Source organism: Hevea brasiliensis, chromosome 6 (genome assembly GCF_030052815.1).
Source record: "Hevea brasiliensis isolate MT/VB/25A 57/8 chromosome 6, ASM3005281v1, whole genome shotgun sequence".
In the NCBI taxonomy this organism is placed as follows: domain Eukaryota; kingdom Viridiplantae; phylum Streptophyta; class Magnoliopsida; order Malpighiales; family Euphorbiaceae; genus Hevea; species Hevea brasiliensis.
The window spans coordinates 21,530,796-21,545,322 of NC_079498.1; the positions used below are offsets into that span (position 1 = coordinate 21,530,796).

At 30.0% G+C, this 14,527-nt stretch overlaps 1 pseudogene; it reads left to right on the plus strand.

Moving 5' to 3' along the window:
* The first annotated feature begins 802 nt into the window (after positions 1 to 802).
* On the plus strand, positions 803 to 13,716 carry LOC110673935 (pentatricopeptide repeat-containing protein At1g63330-like; annotated as a pseudogene).
* The last annotated feature ends 811 nt before the right edge of the window (positions 13,717 to 14,527 follow it).

Consider the following 14,527-nt stretch of genomic DNA (forward strand, 5'->3'; position numbering starts at 1 on the left):
TAGGTATGGCAAGAGGCGAGACTACAAAGGAAAGCCGCAAGTGAAAGAGGGAGCTCACCCAGAAAGTACGGGAGATGAAAGAAGCTGCTGCTGCTGCTGCCCAGACGCTAAGGCAGGACTTGGTAGAAGTATCAAGCTCTCCATTTTGACCTCCAGAGTAGCCAACTTCAGAGGTAAAGGTCATTCCTTCTCCACCTCGACAGGCTGAATCCCTACCTCCCTCGGTGTCTTCAAGTGCAGAAGGGGGGGGGGCCTTCCAGAGTAGTTGTTAGAACGCTCTCCCAAGGTGCTTAGGTCCTCCTTCATTCTCTAGAAAGAAATCGCTCAGTTTGCGGTAATCTTGTTCTGGCTAAGGTCCTAAGTGCTACCATCTGTTTTCAAGAAAATCGGAATAGGATGGCCTAGGATAGCATTGATGATCTCCTGACTCAGACGATGAGCTTGGGTTTGGAGACTATTGCGAACCAGCACATGATCAGAGAAAAGGCTCATCTCTTAAGACCGGAGATTATGAAAGTGATTTAGGACGTGGCAGCCGCCAAAGCCCAACTCTCAACTGCCAACGATCACATTGCTAAGATAGAAGATCGAGCGAAGTCTTATGAGGAAATGATAGCCGAACTGGAGCAGGAACCTAAAGACACCCCGGGCCTGCCGATCTGCCGATCTCACTTCATTTACCAAAAAGATCAAAGCGAAGGAGGAAGAGGCCCTAGCGAGGGAGGCCGGTGCCTATGTGAATGCCCATGGCAATCTTTTGGCCGAACTCGTGAAGCGCTATCCTGAAGAAGACTTCTCCTGGATGGAGAACCTTGTCCCGAGAGCTGAGGATGAGAGCGAGGAAGAGCCTGAGAGAGAGGAGAGAGGGAATGTTGAGAGCGAAAATGTAGCTGAAGAGTAGGTTAGGGAAGACCCTCCTGCCGAATAACTTTGTATAATTTTTCCTTGGAATGAATTTTAATATCTTCAATGATCGGTTCTTGATGAGATCAGAAAAATACCAAACTAAGAACAAATGAATGTTAATTCCCAATTAATTGGATAAGTCCAAAAAGAGCTCGGTAAACAATAAGCACAATAGATAAGAAAACTTTTGAAAATGATTTGAGACTAGGTCTAGGTCCAATTTTGCTAGGTTTAGGATCACTTATAGATCGGATAAGATATTAATTTGAATAATGCGAGCGATACCTGATCCTGAAACTGCTTGGAATTACTTGAAGTTTGGGGTGGGGGATCGGAGAACATAATGCAAATTCTGGGGTTTCGATAACATAGGGATCGAAAAATACTTAATTTGTTCATGAGACCGGATAGTCACTGGATTTACTATTCATCTAAAAATAAGTTACGACAGATTCGGAGAGAATGACTTGAGGTCAAGTAAATGGTAGAGATCGGGTAAAATGCTTATGAGGGAGAACGGCTGAAATGTGAATCGTGACTTGAGATCGGCCCAAAATATAGTGCCTATAGCATAATATCCTTTTTTACACATAACTACCCATGCAGTTATGTAGTTGGCTTTTCAAACATTTTGGACAATAATAATTTTTATGCAAAATTCTTTTATTTATACAAATAAAAGCAATGGATCTAGGCTCAGATCCAAATTGCTTTAGTTTTTTATTTATATTAAATTAATTATTTAAAATTCTTAATTAGCTTTATAAAGTTCAAAATTTGTAGAATTATATATTGTATATTAAATTTAATACTTGTCCATAAATGTACATGTGTGTGTGTGTGTGTTCTATATACTTTATGTTTAATGGCAAGGGTCAAGTAGAGCTCCCTATTTGAGGATGTTGTATTTGGATTTGAGGGTTGAGTTGGGCTCCCTTTCGGTTATATGGTACATGTGAAACAGTTAAGGCTAAGTCTATCCCCCACTTATGTATAAATATTGTATGCTATAATCACTATTTGTAAAATATAGGTGATTTGTCAAATTTAGGTTTGCTATGAGCTTTGGGAGCCTTATAACAACTCAAGTAATAGCACTAGCTGCAAACCTTAGTTTGGATGGTGACAAAGTTGATATCAAAGCTTAGGTTTGTATTTGTCTAGTGTGTATATAGGACTTTCACCTGTGGAGCATATAGTATCCTTCTTATCTTAGTATTTCCTTTGCTTTTAGTTTTAGCTTTGTACTTGCGATGTGTTTAGATACTATCAATCTAATATACGTGATAGTCGTGACATGGTATATGAAGGCTAGAGTTAGGTAAGCTAATCTGTTCTAATCTATCATAAAGGTGCATAACATTTGTGCTTATTTGCTAGACATTTAGAGGCTATAATGGTGTGCCCATTCAATTGGAGGTGGAAGGGCCTAATGGTGTGGCAAGTTAGTTATGATCACTGTAATACATTTTTAAGGTAAATTAATTTGAGGTTTTTATTAAAATTAATTAATTAGTCCCTAAAATTCTTAAACCCAATTAAAGTGTCCCCTACTTAGTCAAAATATATCTATTTAGTCCTTCTGTTATCCTTTTCAGATAGATTCAGTTAGTCAAAGGGAGGTGGCCTTGATCAAAAGAAAGAGAATAGTTTCAAATTCCAAAAAAACCCATAATTCTCCTTACACTATGTCTAGGAGGAGGTTTTGAAGGTAATGTATGGGTTTTGAAGGTAATTATAGTTCGTTGACTTATTTAGGAGAAAGTTTATTTTAATAAGGAAAGGTTTTTGAGGACTTTTGGGGGTTTTAGTTTATTTTAATAAGGAAAGATTTTTGAGGACTTTTGGGGGTTTTTAAAACCTCCAAAACCTTCACTTTTTCAACTCACCAAATTGGTGAGTTTCGGAGATTTTAACAAATAGTAATTTTATATTTCCTATATTATCCTCTTTATTTTTTTAAATTAAATATTTCACATAATGTTATCCTCCAATAGTGCTAATGTTGGCATGTTCAAAGGATCAAAGATTGATATCATTTAATTTTTTTTTTTTTAATATATGTTAGTTTTCAACTTGTTGGGTTATTGCATTTGTTAGATTATACTAATTTTCCTATATTTATTCTTAAATTTTATTTGAAAAAATAGAATGAATTTTTTTTCATATTTTTTTTTTGTATTTAGTTTTTTCTTTAATTTTATTTGAAAAATCACATTTATTAAAAAATAAATATGATTAAATTAAATATCAATATTTATTTCCTTACAAAATAATGATATTTTTGTAATCTCATACTTTACCTTACCTTCCCATATCTTTCTTCCAAAAAATATTAAGTTATTAAACCATTGTTTAGAGGTGTTTGGTATTACTATTTACTTTTAACTTTTGCCTTAAAATATATTTTTTTAATTTATGACTTAAATTAAAAATAAATAATTAATTATTTAGTAAAATTAAATAAAAATAATTTTTAAATAGTTTAAGTACTTTTTTAAAAGGTGCTTAAAAATATATAATTTATTAAAATTATAGAAAATGATATGTAATTAAGTGTTGTAATTATTAAAATGAGGATAATATTGATAATTTTTAAAAATTATAAAGATAATATAGTATTTTACTTGATTAAATAATAATTTTAAAATAGTAGATAACTCATAAGTAAGGTAGTCTTACTTATAATTTGATAAGTCATGAGTAATGTATTCTTACTTATGATTTACCTTATTTATGATTTATTATTTATTTTAAATATTTTTTTCAACTTATAAGCCAAATTAAACATTAATCTACTTATAACTTTTTACATATAAATAATTTTAACTGGCTTATAAATCAAATCAAATATCCTCTATACCTTTCACTCAAATAAAATAATATTAAGAAACTTTAATTTATTTTCAAGTACCATACCTTATATTACTTTGAAAAACCTTACCTCACCAAGAAGGGTTAAAGATCCACGACTCCTTCTTTCCCTCTTTCCCGCAAATGCACCATTATTTCTTGCCTCTGCTTCTGTTCTCCCTCTTTCCCGCATCTATCTATCCTTATTTTCTCTGTTTTCGTTTGTTCCTTTTTTTTTCAAAAAATCTCTATGGATCAATCCAGTGGTACAATAGGAATGTCAGAGCAGTGGCGAAGGGAGGGGGGCTAGGGGTGGCCCTGACTCCCCAAACTTTTCATCAATTTTTTTTAACATGTGTTAATACAATTAATAATTTTAATTATCTTTATTGCCCCCCTCCAAAACTAATAAATATTATGTTATAAAGTCTTTGACCCTAAACGTTTTTAAAAATATTTTAGTAGTAAGATAAAATTTTATTTTTTTATTAATTAGTCTCAAAAATTTTTATTAATCTCTCTAAATATTTGTAAAAAAAATATTTAATTGGTGTTATAAATTTTTATTTTTTTTAATTGGTTCCCTGTAATTTCTATTAGTCTCTTGTAATATATATATATAGATAGATATATACATATATTATGATTTAAATTGAAGTAATAAAATTATTTGGCTGTCATAGAAAAAGTACGAGAATTAATTAAAAGTTAATTAATCAAACTTCTATATTTACAAATTAAAACTTGATTGGCAGTTGGTATTTGAAAATTAAATACAAGTTTTTTTTTTGTCGTCACACCATCTAAAATCAGATGGAATTTTTCTATTTTTATTTTTGCTCTCCCTCTCATTTATGGGTATATATATGTATTATCTTCCCTTTCATTTTGCTTTCTCTCTTTTATTTCATTAAATTAAAAAAATATTTTATTTAGATATGTACAAGTAGATAAAATTATTGATCTCAAATATTAGATAGATGTTGGTTTTATCAACTTAAATATATATTTACTTTTATTTGATATATTTAATTTATTATTTTATTAATATTTAATTCTTTCATATCAGTTTAATTTTAATAAATATTTTTTTTTTAATTTTATGCATTATGCCACATAACTAGTTATTTAGAAATTATATTTATTTTTTTACTTTGAATCTTATGTAAGAATTTAATATAATACTTTGATGCTGATATTTTTTAAAACAATATAATTTATATTATGAAGTTATATAATGATCAAAACTATAACTTTTTTAATACTTATATTTATTATAGAGATTTTGTTATAATATTTTTAAACAGTAAAAAATCTTTATAGTTTGATCTTTTGTATTATTTTTATTTACTATATATACTCTATTATGTATGTGTGTGCGCACCTGCAATGGTTTGAATATTTTATTAATGTATTATGAATGCCCCCAAAAGAAAATTTCCTAGCTCTGCCCCTGGATGCAAGCTTGAAGAATGTAAATTGTAGATGTGGGAAAAGGGTTGGGGTAGAATATCTGAATCTGCAAGAAGCCATAATTGGTCATATTACTATTGTAGGGAGAATAAGTGTGGAACCTTTCGAGGATAGTGTGAAAGTGCTCCATCATTCACTGCCACTTCTTTTGCAGAAAGCCTAAACTCTGAAGCAAGGCAGATAGTGGAATTGAGGTTTGTGAATGAGCTAAAGGAAAAGGTTATGAAGCTAAAAGAAGAGGACAAATTAATGGAGAGAAAGCTTAAATAGATTGAATTCATTATGGGATACTTGAAGAAAAATGTGTTCATTTTGATCTTTGTTTTTGTTTTTCTCGGAATGAAAAGCAAGCAGAAAAATAGGTGAAAATGGTTGGCAATGGATGGAAAAATTGGGTCGTTTTTGCTACTGGTTGATGGACTTAAAATGAGATATCTCTTGTAGTTTGTATTTTGAATGAAAAGTGAAAGATGTAGTTGAAATTTGAATGCTATGTTTTTGAGCCTTGTTAATTTCGCAAATAATTTTGACAAAATTTGCATCCTCTGTTTCTATGTCAACTGAAAGCAGAGGGACGAAATAGTTCATATTTATCAAATGTGAGAGACGTTTTAGTAGTGCTTTAAAAATGTAAGGGACTGAATAGGTTTGATTTTTAAAATGTTAGGGACTAAATAGATTGAATATTTTGAATAATTCTACATAAATTTTGACTGCATACACAACTATCTCCTGCATAATCTGTTGGCCATTTGACTCATATATTTGACACAATACTAGTGCATAACCTATTAGCTATTTACTCAATTTTGATAGATCCGAAGTGAAGGAAGCATCTATAAGACATTTTGTTTCTCCTACTTTTAACTCTGTATAGCTCAAAGTTATGTGGATTTTTTGTCCTTTGTAGGCGCTTTTGGCTGCAAGGAACTCTGTTGCCATTATCCACTTGGCCAGCAGTTTCTGTTCATATAAAGTAATTATCTTTTGTAGCACATTTTTTCTTCTTATCTTCTTTTCATGGTTGAATTTATAATAAAATCAAATATCTTAGTGAGTTGTTCTATAGTTTCAAGTACAATCAATTAGCCATAAACTATTACATTAAGAGAGGCAACTGGCCTCATGCCAGATTTGTTGCACGATTGAAATGACTACTGGTCTACTCTTAGCTTTTCCCTAATCAATGATTATAGATGAGGGTAGGGTGTGGTGGCTATCCCATGTAGGGGTGGCCACAGTTCAGGAACCGCCGGTTCAGGTTCAATGAAATCATGAACCTGAACCAAACCATCATGGGACGGTTTGGAAGATGATTCCTGAACCGTCGGTTTCGGTTCGAGTCCCGGTTTAAAACAGTTTAAAGGACAGTTCGAAAAATGACAGTTCAAGACGGTTTGGAGGACGGTTTGAAAGCTATTTAGGGGAGGTTTAAGAGCGACTTAAAGGAAAAAATTAGAGTAAATTTTTATTGATTTAGAATTTAAGTTATATTTGTAAAAATATTTTAATTTTTCTTAGAAATCTTTCAATCAAAATAAAATAAGAAAAAAAAGAATAAAAATAACTTATTTTTAAGAAAAATTTAATAAGCAAATACTTGAACTTATTAAAAAACTAGAGATAAAATTAATTTAAAAAAAAAATTAGAAAAAGGTGCATGGACTTAATTTTGCCTATGTATCCCTTTAGGATTTAGAGGAATCAAAATTTTCAGTTATAAGTTGAGAGAATGGAGATTGAGGTGGTTTGGTCATATAAATCGTAGACATAGGAAAGCTCCAGTTAGATAAGTAGAGCACATTGGGTTAGAGGATAGAAAGAAAAGAATAGGTAGACCTAAACTAACTTGGAGGAGAATAGTACAACATGACCTAGAAGCATTACATATTTCCGAGAATTTAACCCAAAATCGTTTAGAATAGAGAAAGAAAATCCATATAGCCAACCCCAATAAATTTTTGGGATAAAAACTTAGTTGAGTTGAGTTGAATTGAGTATTACTTGCTCCTTTTTTAAAAAATTATATGATAATTGATAATTAAAAAATATAAAAGAAAAAAAAATCAAAATAGAGGGTATTGAAAATTTTATTGAAGATATAAAATAATAATAGAGTAATTGAGATAGTATTAAAAATTTTAGTAAGCATATAAAATAATAAAGTAGGGGAATTGTGAAAGTACTGAGAATTAAAAGGAGTGTAGAAAATAATTATTTAGAAAATTTGAGAGAAATTGAAAGAGTATTAAGAATTAAAGACAGTGTAGAGAATAATTGTGCAGAGAATTAATGATATATATATATATATATATATATATAAATGAATGAATTAGGAGTGGAGTGAGGTATTTATTGAATTTTTTTGTATTTAAATCGCCGGTTTGGTTCTGTTCGAAATCGTCAATTCAATCCTGTTTGGAACCGCCGGTTCACGGTTTCTAAAAAATATGAACCTGAACCAAATCGTAGAATGACGGTTTCGATCTAGTTCGAAGCCGATTCCGGTTTTGATCGGTTTCGGTCTGATTTTGACCTCCGGTTCAAAACCGGACCGTGGCCACCCCTAATCACATGAACACCAAAACAGAGATAAATACCCATCATCGTGCTTTTTTCCAAATGGGTGTAGCAGGAAAAATAATATACAAAAAGAGGGTGAGTTTCAACTCAATTACCAAATGAGGTTAAATTTTGTTGAGCTGGCTAGTTTATAGATAGGACGCTACTCAATGTAGCATCCATTTGCCATAAACAATGGCATGCTGCACAAAAAAAAAATTAATTAATTAAAAATAAATAATAATAAAATATAATATAATTATAATACAATAATATATAATTATGATATAATATATATTATTATAATATAATAATAATAATAATAAAATATAATATATAAAATAAAATATAATAAAATAATGGATAAACTACAAATTTTAAATTATATTTTTATTTTGAATAATCTCAAAAAAAGATTATATATAACCATTTAATTTACCATTTATTTCTTTAATGATCATCAGGGTGTTTAGACTTCTGCATGAAAGGGAAATAAGCACTTATTGCCACTTCAATTAATTAGTGGAGTGCCCTAAATTCTGAATCATCTTTAAATGCATCAGCTACATTTGTTCGGACTGAGAATCTTATAGAACATGTAGAAAGCTCTTCTAATTTAGGAATAGAATCAAATGCAAGCATTTTCAGTTCACACGGGCTACTAGGAGGAGCTCCAAGTCAAGCAAAGTTGTTTGAAGTGGTTGATGATTGTGAGAAAACTTATGATTGAGAATATTCAATAAGTAATATAATTTTAAATTTGAACAAGACAGTCTATAGCTGTCTTATCGTCTTTTTTTTTTCAAATAGTTACATCACCCCTTTAAAATTTAGGTGTTCAATTATTTTTCTCCCCATCTTATTGTTATTATTATTATTATTATTAAACTTTAGGGTGCATATGTGCCTCTCTTGTATTGAAGAATTTTTAGGCTGTAAAGTCTAACTTATTAGGATTAATCACATTGGACTCTTTGAAATATGAATAATTTTTTGATTGATTTTTCTTTATAGAAACCCTCAAATTATGGTGAAATATGTATTCCAAATTATAGTGAGACATAGTTGGTTTCACTTTTTTATGTAATAGTGTTCATATTTTATCTTGGATTCATTCAAATAAAGTTGATAAATTGCTTCATGCTCAAATGAACATAAATGATAATGACTCCAACCAGGTATAATTAAAAAAAATAATAATTTTATTTAAAATATAAAATCATTATTAGATAATGCCTGATTGAGTTTAAAATTTCATTTTAACTTACTTTTTTTTTATAAACATATATATTTGAAAGCTAAATATTCCAAATCAAATTTTGACAAGTATTTCACCAATAATTAGCACTTGACATAATTAAAAAAAATAAATTTTATTTGAAAATATAAAATATCTTAAATTTAAAAATATAAAATATTTAAAATTTAATTTTAAAAATAAAATTAATTTATTATATAAGACCTAATTGAGTTTAAAGTATCATTTTAACTTATCGTTTTTAACTACAAATTTAATTATTAGTATTAGAAAATATTTAATTTAATAATTTTCTTTTAATAATTATTGGTGTTAGATTTAAAAAAAAAATACATTTACACAAAAAAATAAGGTAATAAAAGTAGAATTGTCCATGGGAATGCCTATTTTTATTCATGTCACTTATCATCTAGCAGCGGGGTTAATGGTATAATGTTTAAAATTTTATTAAAATTTAATTTATATTTAACATAATTAATTGAAAATTTTAATATTAAAAAAATTTTATTATGATTTTAAAAATATAAAATAAAAAAATAAATATTAAATTATATTATTAAACTAAAATAAAAAATAATTTGCATAAAGGTCAGGCAAAACAACTAATTGAGTTGTAGGCTAAAGTAAACCTCAGGATTTAGAAATTTATATATTATTTTATTATATTTTATTATTATATATTATATAATATTATTGTTTTTACTATTATATATTATATAATGTGATTATATTATTGTTATATTTTTTTATATTTTATTATAATTATATTATTATATTTTATTTTTAATTATTTTTTTACACTACTTATAATAGCATTCCATTAGTACTTTTTTTTTTTTTTTGGTTATGGTACTTTGCTTATGTTAGTCTCTTTTTGTCTGATCTACAAAACGCTAGAACAACCAGCGTCTCGTCTGCAAGCTTGTTTCAGCTTAGCAAAATTTTACCCTTTTAATTATTAAGTTAAAAGTCATCCCATTTTTGTACATTATTTTTTTTTTGTTTTTACATCCATTTGGAAAATAACCCCATCATTAGCATTGGCCAATGAAGTGATATTGGCAGAGATAATCCTTAATCTTTCTAAAAGCTGAGAAGTATAGAAATTGGGATTCCAGAAGATGTGCACATAATACTATAAACAAGTGCTAGTTTCTCACTATGGAAAAGGATCCACATTCCTCATTTGCATTAATAATTGATGGGAGTTGGGAAAACTCTTGAGTTCTGCTCTGAAGGATAATATGAAGTATCAATTCTTTGCATTAGCAGTCCAGAGGAGAACGCATTAAAATGATCGTTTTACTCTTGCCTGTTGACAAACAGTTATAAGCAATCTGTAAAAGAAAAAAGAAGAACTATATTAAACTGCCAAGGCTGCTTTGCTCAATACAACCATGGTATATAACATGTTTGAAGCCAATGGTAATTTTGTAATTTCATTTCTAGTTGTGGATAAAATGGAGAAAACGTCCATATATATATATATCAACAAAGTCTTGTTAGTTCTTTGTCCGAACTAACCTAAGGGCATGTTTGGTTTAACTGTTAAATACAGCCGATAACTGTTAGCTGATAGCTGTTACTGTTAGCTGATAGCTGATAACTGATGATAGCTGATTTATGTTACGTGTTTGGTAAAACTATATTTAGCTGTTGCTATTGATATGTGAAATGACCAATAAGAGTATATATTATATAATTTATTTTATTATTAAAATAAATATGAAATTATAAATTTATTATATTATATTATTTATTTTATTATTAAATCAAATATACAATTATCAAATTAATATATTATATCATTTATTATATTATTAAAATAAAAATATAATTACTAATCTATTATATTATTTTATTTATTTTATTATTGAAATAAGAAAATAATTAAATTTTTTTAAAAAATAATTAAATAATTTAAAAAATATAGATAAAATAATAAAGTAATTATTATTGTTGATAAAGAAAAAACTTATAATTAATTTTAAGTTTTTATATATAAATAAATATTTTATATTTTATGTTATTAATAAAAAATATTTTAACAAAGTTAAAATGTATTAATTAAAATGTTAAAATTATAAATGAAAAATATAAAAGTATTAATAATATTAATTTTCGAGTTAAATAAAAAAGGATAATATGGTCAAAATAAAAAATAAAATTAAATCAGCTATCAACTGATAAGAAACAGCTCTAAGAATAGAGCTGATACAAACTGTAGCTAATGGGTATCATATCAGCTACCCATCAGCTATCAGCTTTATTTTTTTAAACTTACCAAATACTCTAATTCACCTGTTTGGGTGTCTAATCAGCTATCAGCTGCACCCAACAGGTGAACCAAACTCCCCCTAAAACTCTAAAGAAATTGCGGAGGAGAGTAGAGATCAATGAAAATGACAGCGTGGAGGAGCTTCCACCTTCAACTGCAAAGGGCATTGAGATTAAGATTTGGTACCATTCAATCTCCAACTTTATTACTGTTTACCAATTCTTTCCATTCTTCTACTTTCCATTCCACACTTCAATATGCATATTTCTTCACTTCTAATTTCCAATCTGCTTCTTTTACCGACCTTGATGATGCCTTAGCTTCCTTTAATCATGTTATTCACATGGATCCTCTACCTTCTAGGGTTCAATTTAGTCGATTTTTATCTGCTCTTGTGAAAATGAAACAATATCACACTATCATTTCCTTATCCAAAACAATTGAATTGCTTGGGATCTCACATGATATTTATTCTCTTAGTATCCTGATTAATTGCTTCTGCCACTTACACCTTGTGGATTTTGGCTTCTCTATTTTTAGGAAAATCCTCAAATTTGGATTAGAGCCCACCATTGTGACATTTACTACCTTAGTTAATGGGCTGTGTAAAGAGGGTAAGATCAATCAAGCAATAGACTTTTTCAGTGATTTGGTTGCGGAAGGTTATCAACTTGATGTTCATACTTACACTATTTTAATAAATGGTCTGTGTAAATTTGGTAAAACAAATGTGGCTATTGGGTTGTTCAAGGGAATGGTTGAGAGAGGTTGTGAGTCCAATGCGGTGACATACACTACAATAATGGATGCCCTTTGCAAGGATAATCTAGTTGTTAAGGCTTTAGACCTCTTCTCTCAAATGAGGAATAAAGGCATCTCACCTAATGTCATAACTTATTCCTGTGTAATTCATGGTCTTTGCAATATAGGCAAATGGAATCAAGCTTTGGCCTTATTGAATGAAATGGTGGTGCATAACATTGCACCAAATGCTTGTACCTTCACTATACTGATTGACAATCTGTGTAAGGAAGGAATGGTTTCACAGGCTCAAAATACATTCAAAATAATGATTCAAAGAGGTGTGGAGCCTAATGTGGTCACTTATACTTGTTTAATTCATGGTCTTTACAATTTGGGCAAATGGAATCAGGCCTTGGCCTTGTTGAATGAAATGATGGGGCAAAACATATCACCAGGTGTTATTACCTTCAATGTATTGATTGATAGTCTTTGTAAAAAAGGAATGGTTTTAGAGGCTCAATGTATAATGAAAATAATGATTCAAAGAGGTGTGGAGCCTAATGTGGATGCTTATAACTCCTTAATTCATGGTCTTTTCAATTTAGGCAAATGGAATCAAGCTTTGGCTTTGTTGAATAAAATGGTGGAGCAAAACTTGTCTCTAAATGTTATTTCATTTAGTATATTGATTGATACCCTTTGTAAAGAAGGAATGGTTTTAGAGGTTCTAGGTCTTTTCAATATGATGGTTCAAATGTGCATAGAGCCTAATGTTGTTACATATGGTTTGTTGATGAATGCGTATTGTCAGCATAGCTAAATTGATGAAGCTAGAAAAGTATTTGATTTGAATGTAACCGATGGGATAGTTAATATTCCTAGCTACAGTATCTTGATCAATGGATGCTGCAATAGCAAAAAGATAGATGAAGCAAAGGAACTTTTTGATGAAATGCCTAAAAAAGGTTTGTTTCCTAACTCTGTTACATATAACACTCTTATAAAGGGCTTGTGTCAAGCAGGGAGGTTGCATTATAAAGGGCTTGTGTCAAGCAGGGAGGTTGCATACTGCACAAGAGGTTTACAAGAACTTGTGCTTTGAAAGTCAATAGTTAGATATAATAACTTTCTCATTTTGCTCGATGGCTGGTGCAAGCAGGGGGACTTTGATGAGGCACTCGCACTATTTAAAGCAATGGAAAAAAGTCTGTTGGAGCCTGATCTCATGATATATAACATTTTGATTGATGGTATGTGCAAAGCTGGAAAGATTAACAATGCTAAGGAACTATTTTGTAGGCTTTTTGAAAATGGTTTACAGCCTGATGTTTATACATGTTGTGCAATGATAAAAGGACTTTGTAAAGAAGGGTTACCAAATGAAGCGTACAAGGTTTTTAGAGAAATGGAAGAGGGTGGATGTTTACTGGATGATTACTATTATAATGTCATTATTCAAGGGTTTCTTAGACACAAGCATATACCAAGGGCAAGACAACTTATTGATGAAATGCTTGGCAAGGGATTTTCTGCAGATGCCATGACCAATGAATTAGTAGCACATTTATTGCACAATAACGATCTCATTCTAAGAAAACTCGAAAATCATTCTGAAGATTCTAAAGATGGAAATGTGAAGTGAGATTTGGACATTCAACACCTGGTCAACAGATGCAAAAGATTTTGTTATGTTTTGTGTTATTGGTATTGTTAAATGAGAAAGGGTTCCCACATCATAGACGGGTGTGGGTAAAGAAGTTAGTCCATAGGACAGATAGTAGAACAGATAATAGAACAAAACACAAGTAGGCATAGAGAATAATATAAGATATTATAGAAGGAGATCAATTAGGAATGAATAGGATAGGAGGAGAATCAAGGTTGGTACTTGGAATGTTGGATCACTTACAGGAAAATTAATGGAGCTTGTGGATACCTTAGAAAGAATAAGGGTGAATATTGCTTGCATTCATGAGACTAAATGGGCAGGAGAGAAAAATAAGGAAGTGGATAATTCATGGTATAAACTGTGGTTTACCGAAAAGGAGAGGAACAAGAACTGAGTGGGCATAATTATAGACAGGACATTAAAAGATGCTGTAATTATTGTGAAAAGAGTAAGAGATAGAATTATGCTAGTAAAGCTGGTACTAGAAGGAGAAATAATAAATGTAGTTAATACTTATGCTCCACAAATAGGACTAGATAGTGAGAGTAAACAAAGATTTTGGGAAGATATGGATGATTTAATGCAAAGCATACAGAATGAAGAGAATGTTTTCATCGGTGGAGATTTGAATGGACATGTAGGAAGTGATAGCCAAGGTTATGAGAATGTTCATAGAGGATTTGGTTTTGGCAGCCGAAATGAGGAGGGAAAAAGCATCCTAGATTTTGCTATGGCATACGACCTAATACTAGCAAATACCTACTTTATAAAAAGAGAGTCACAT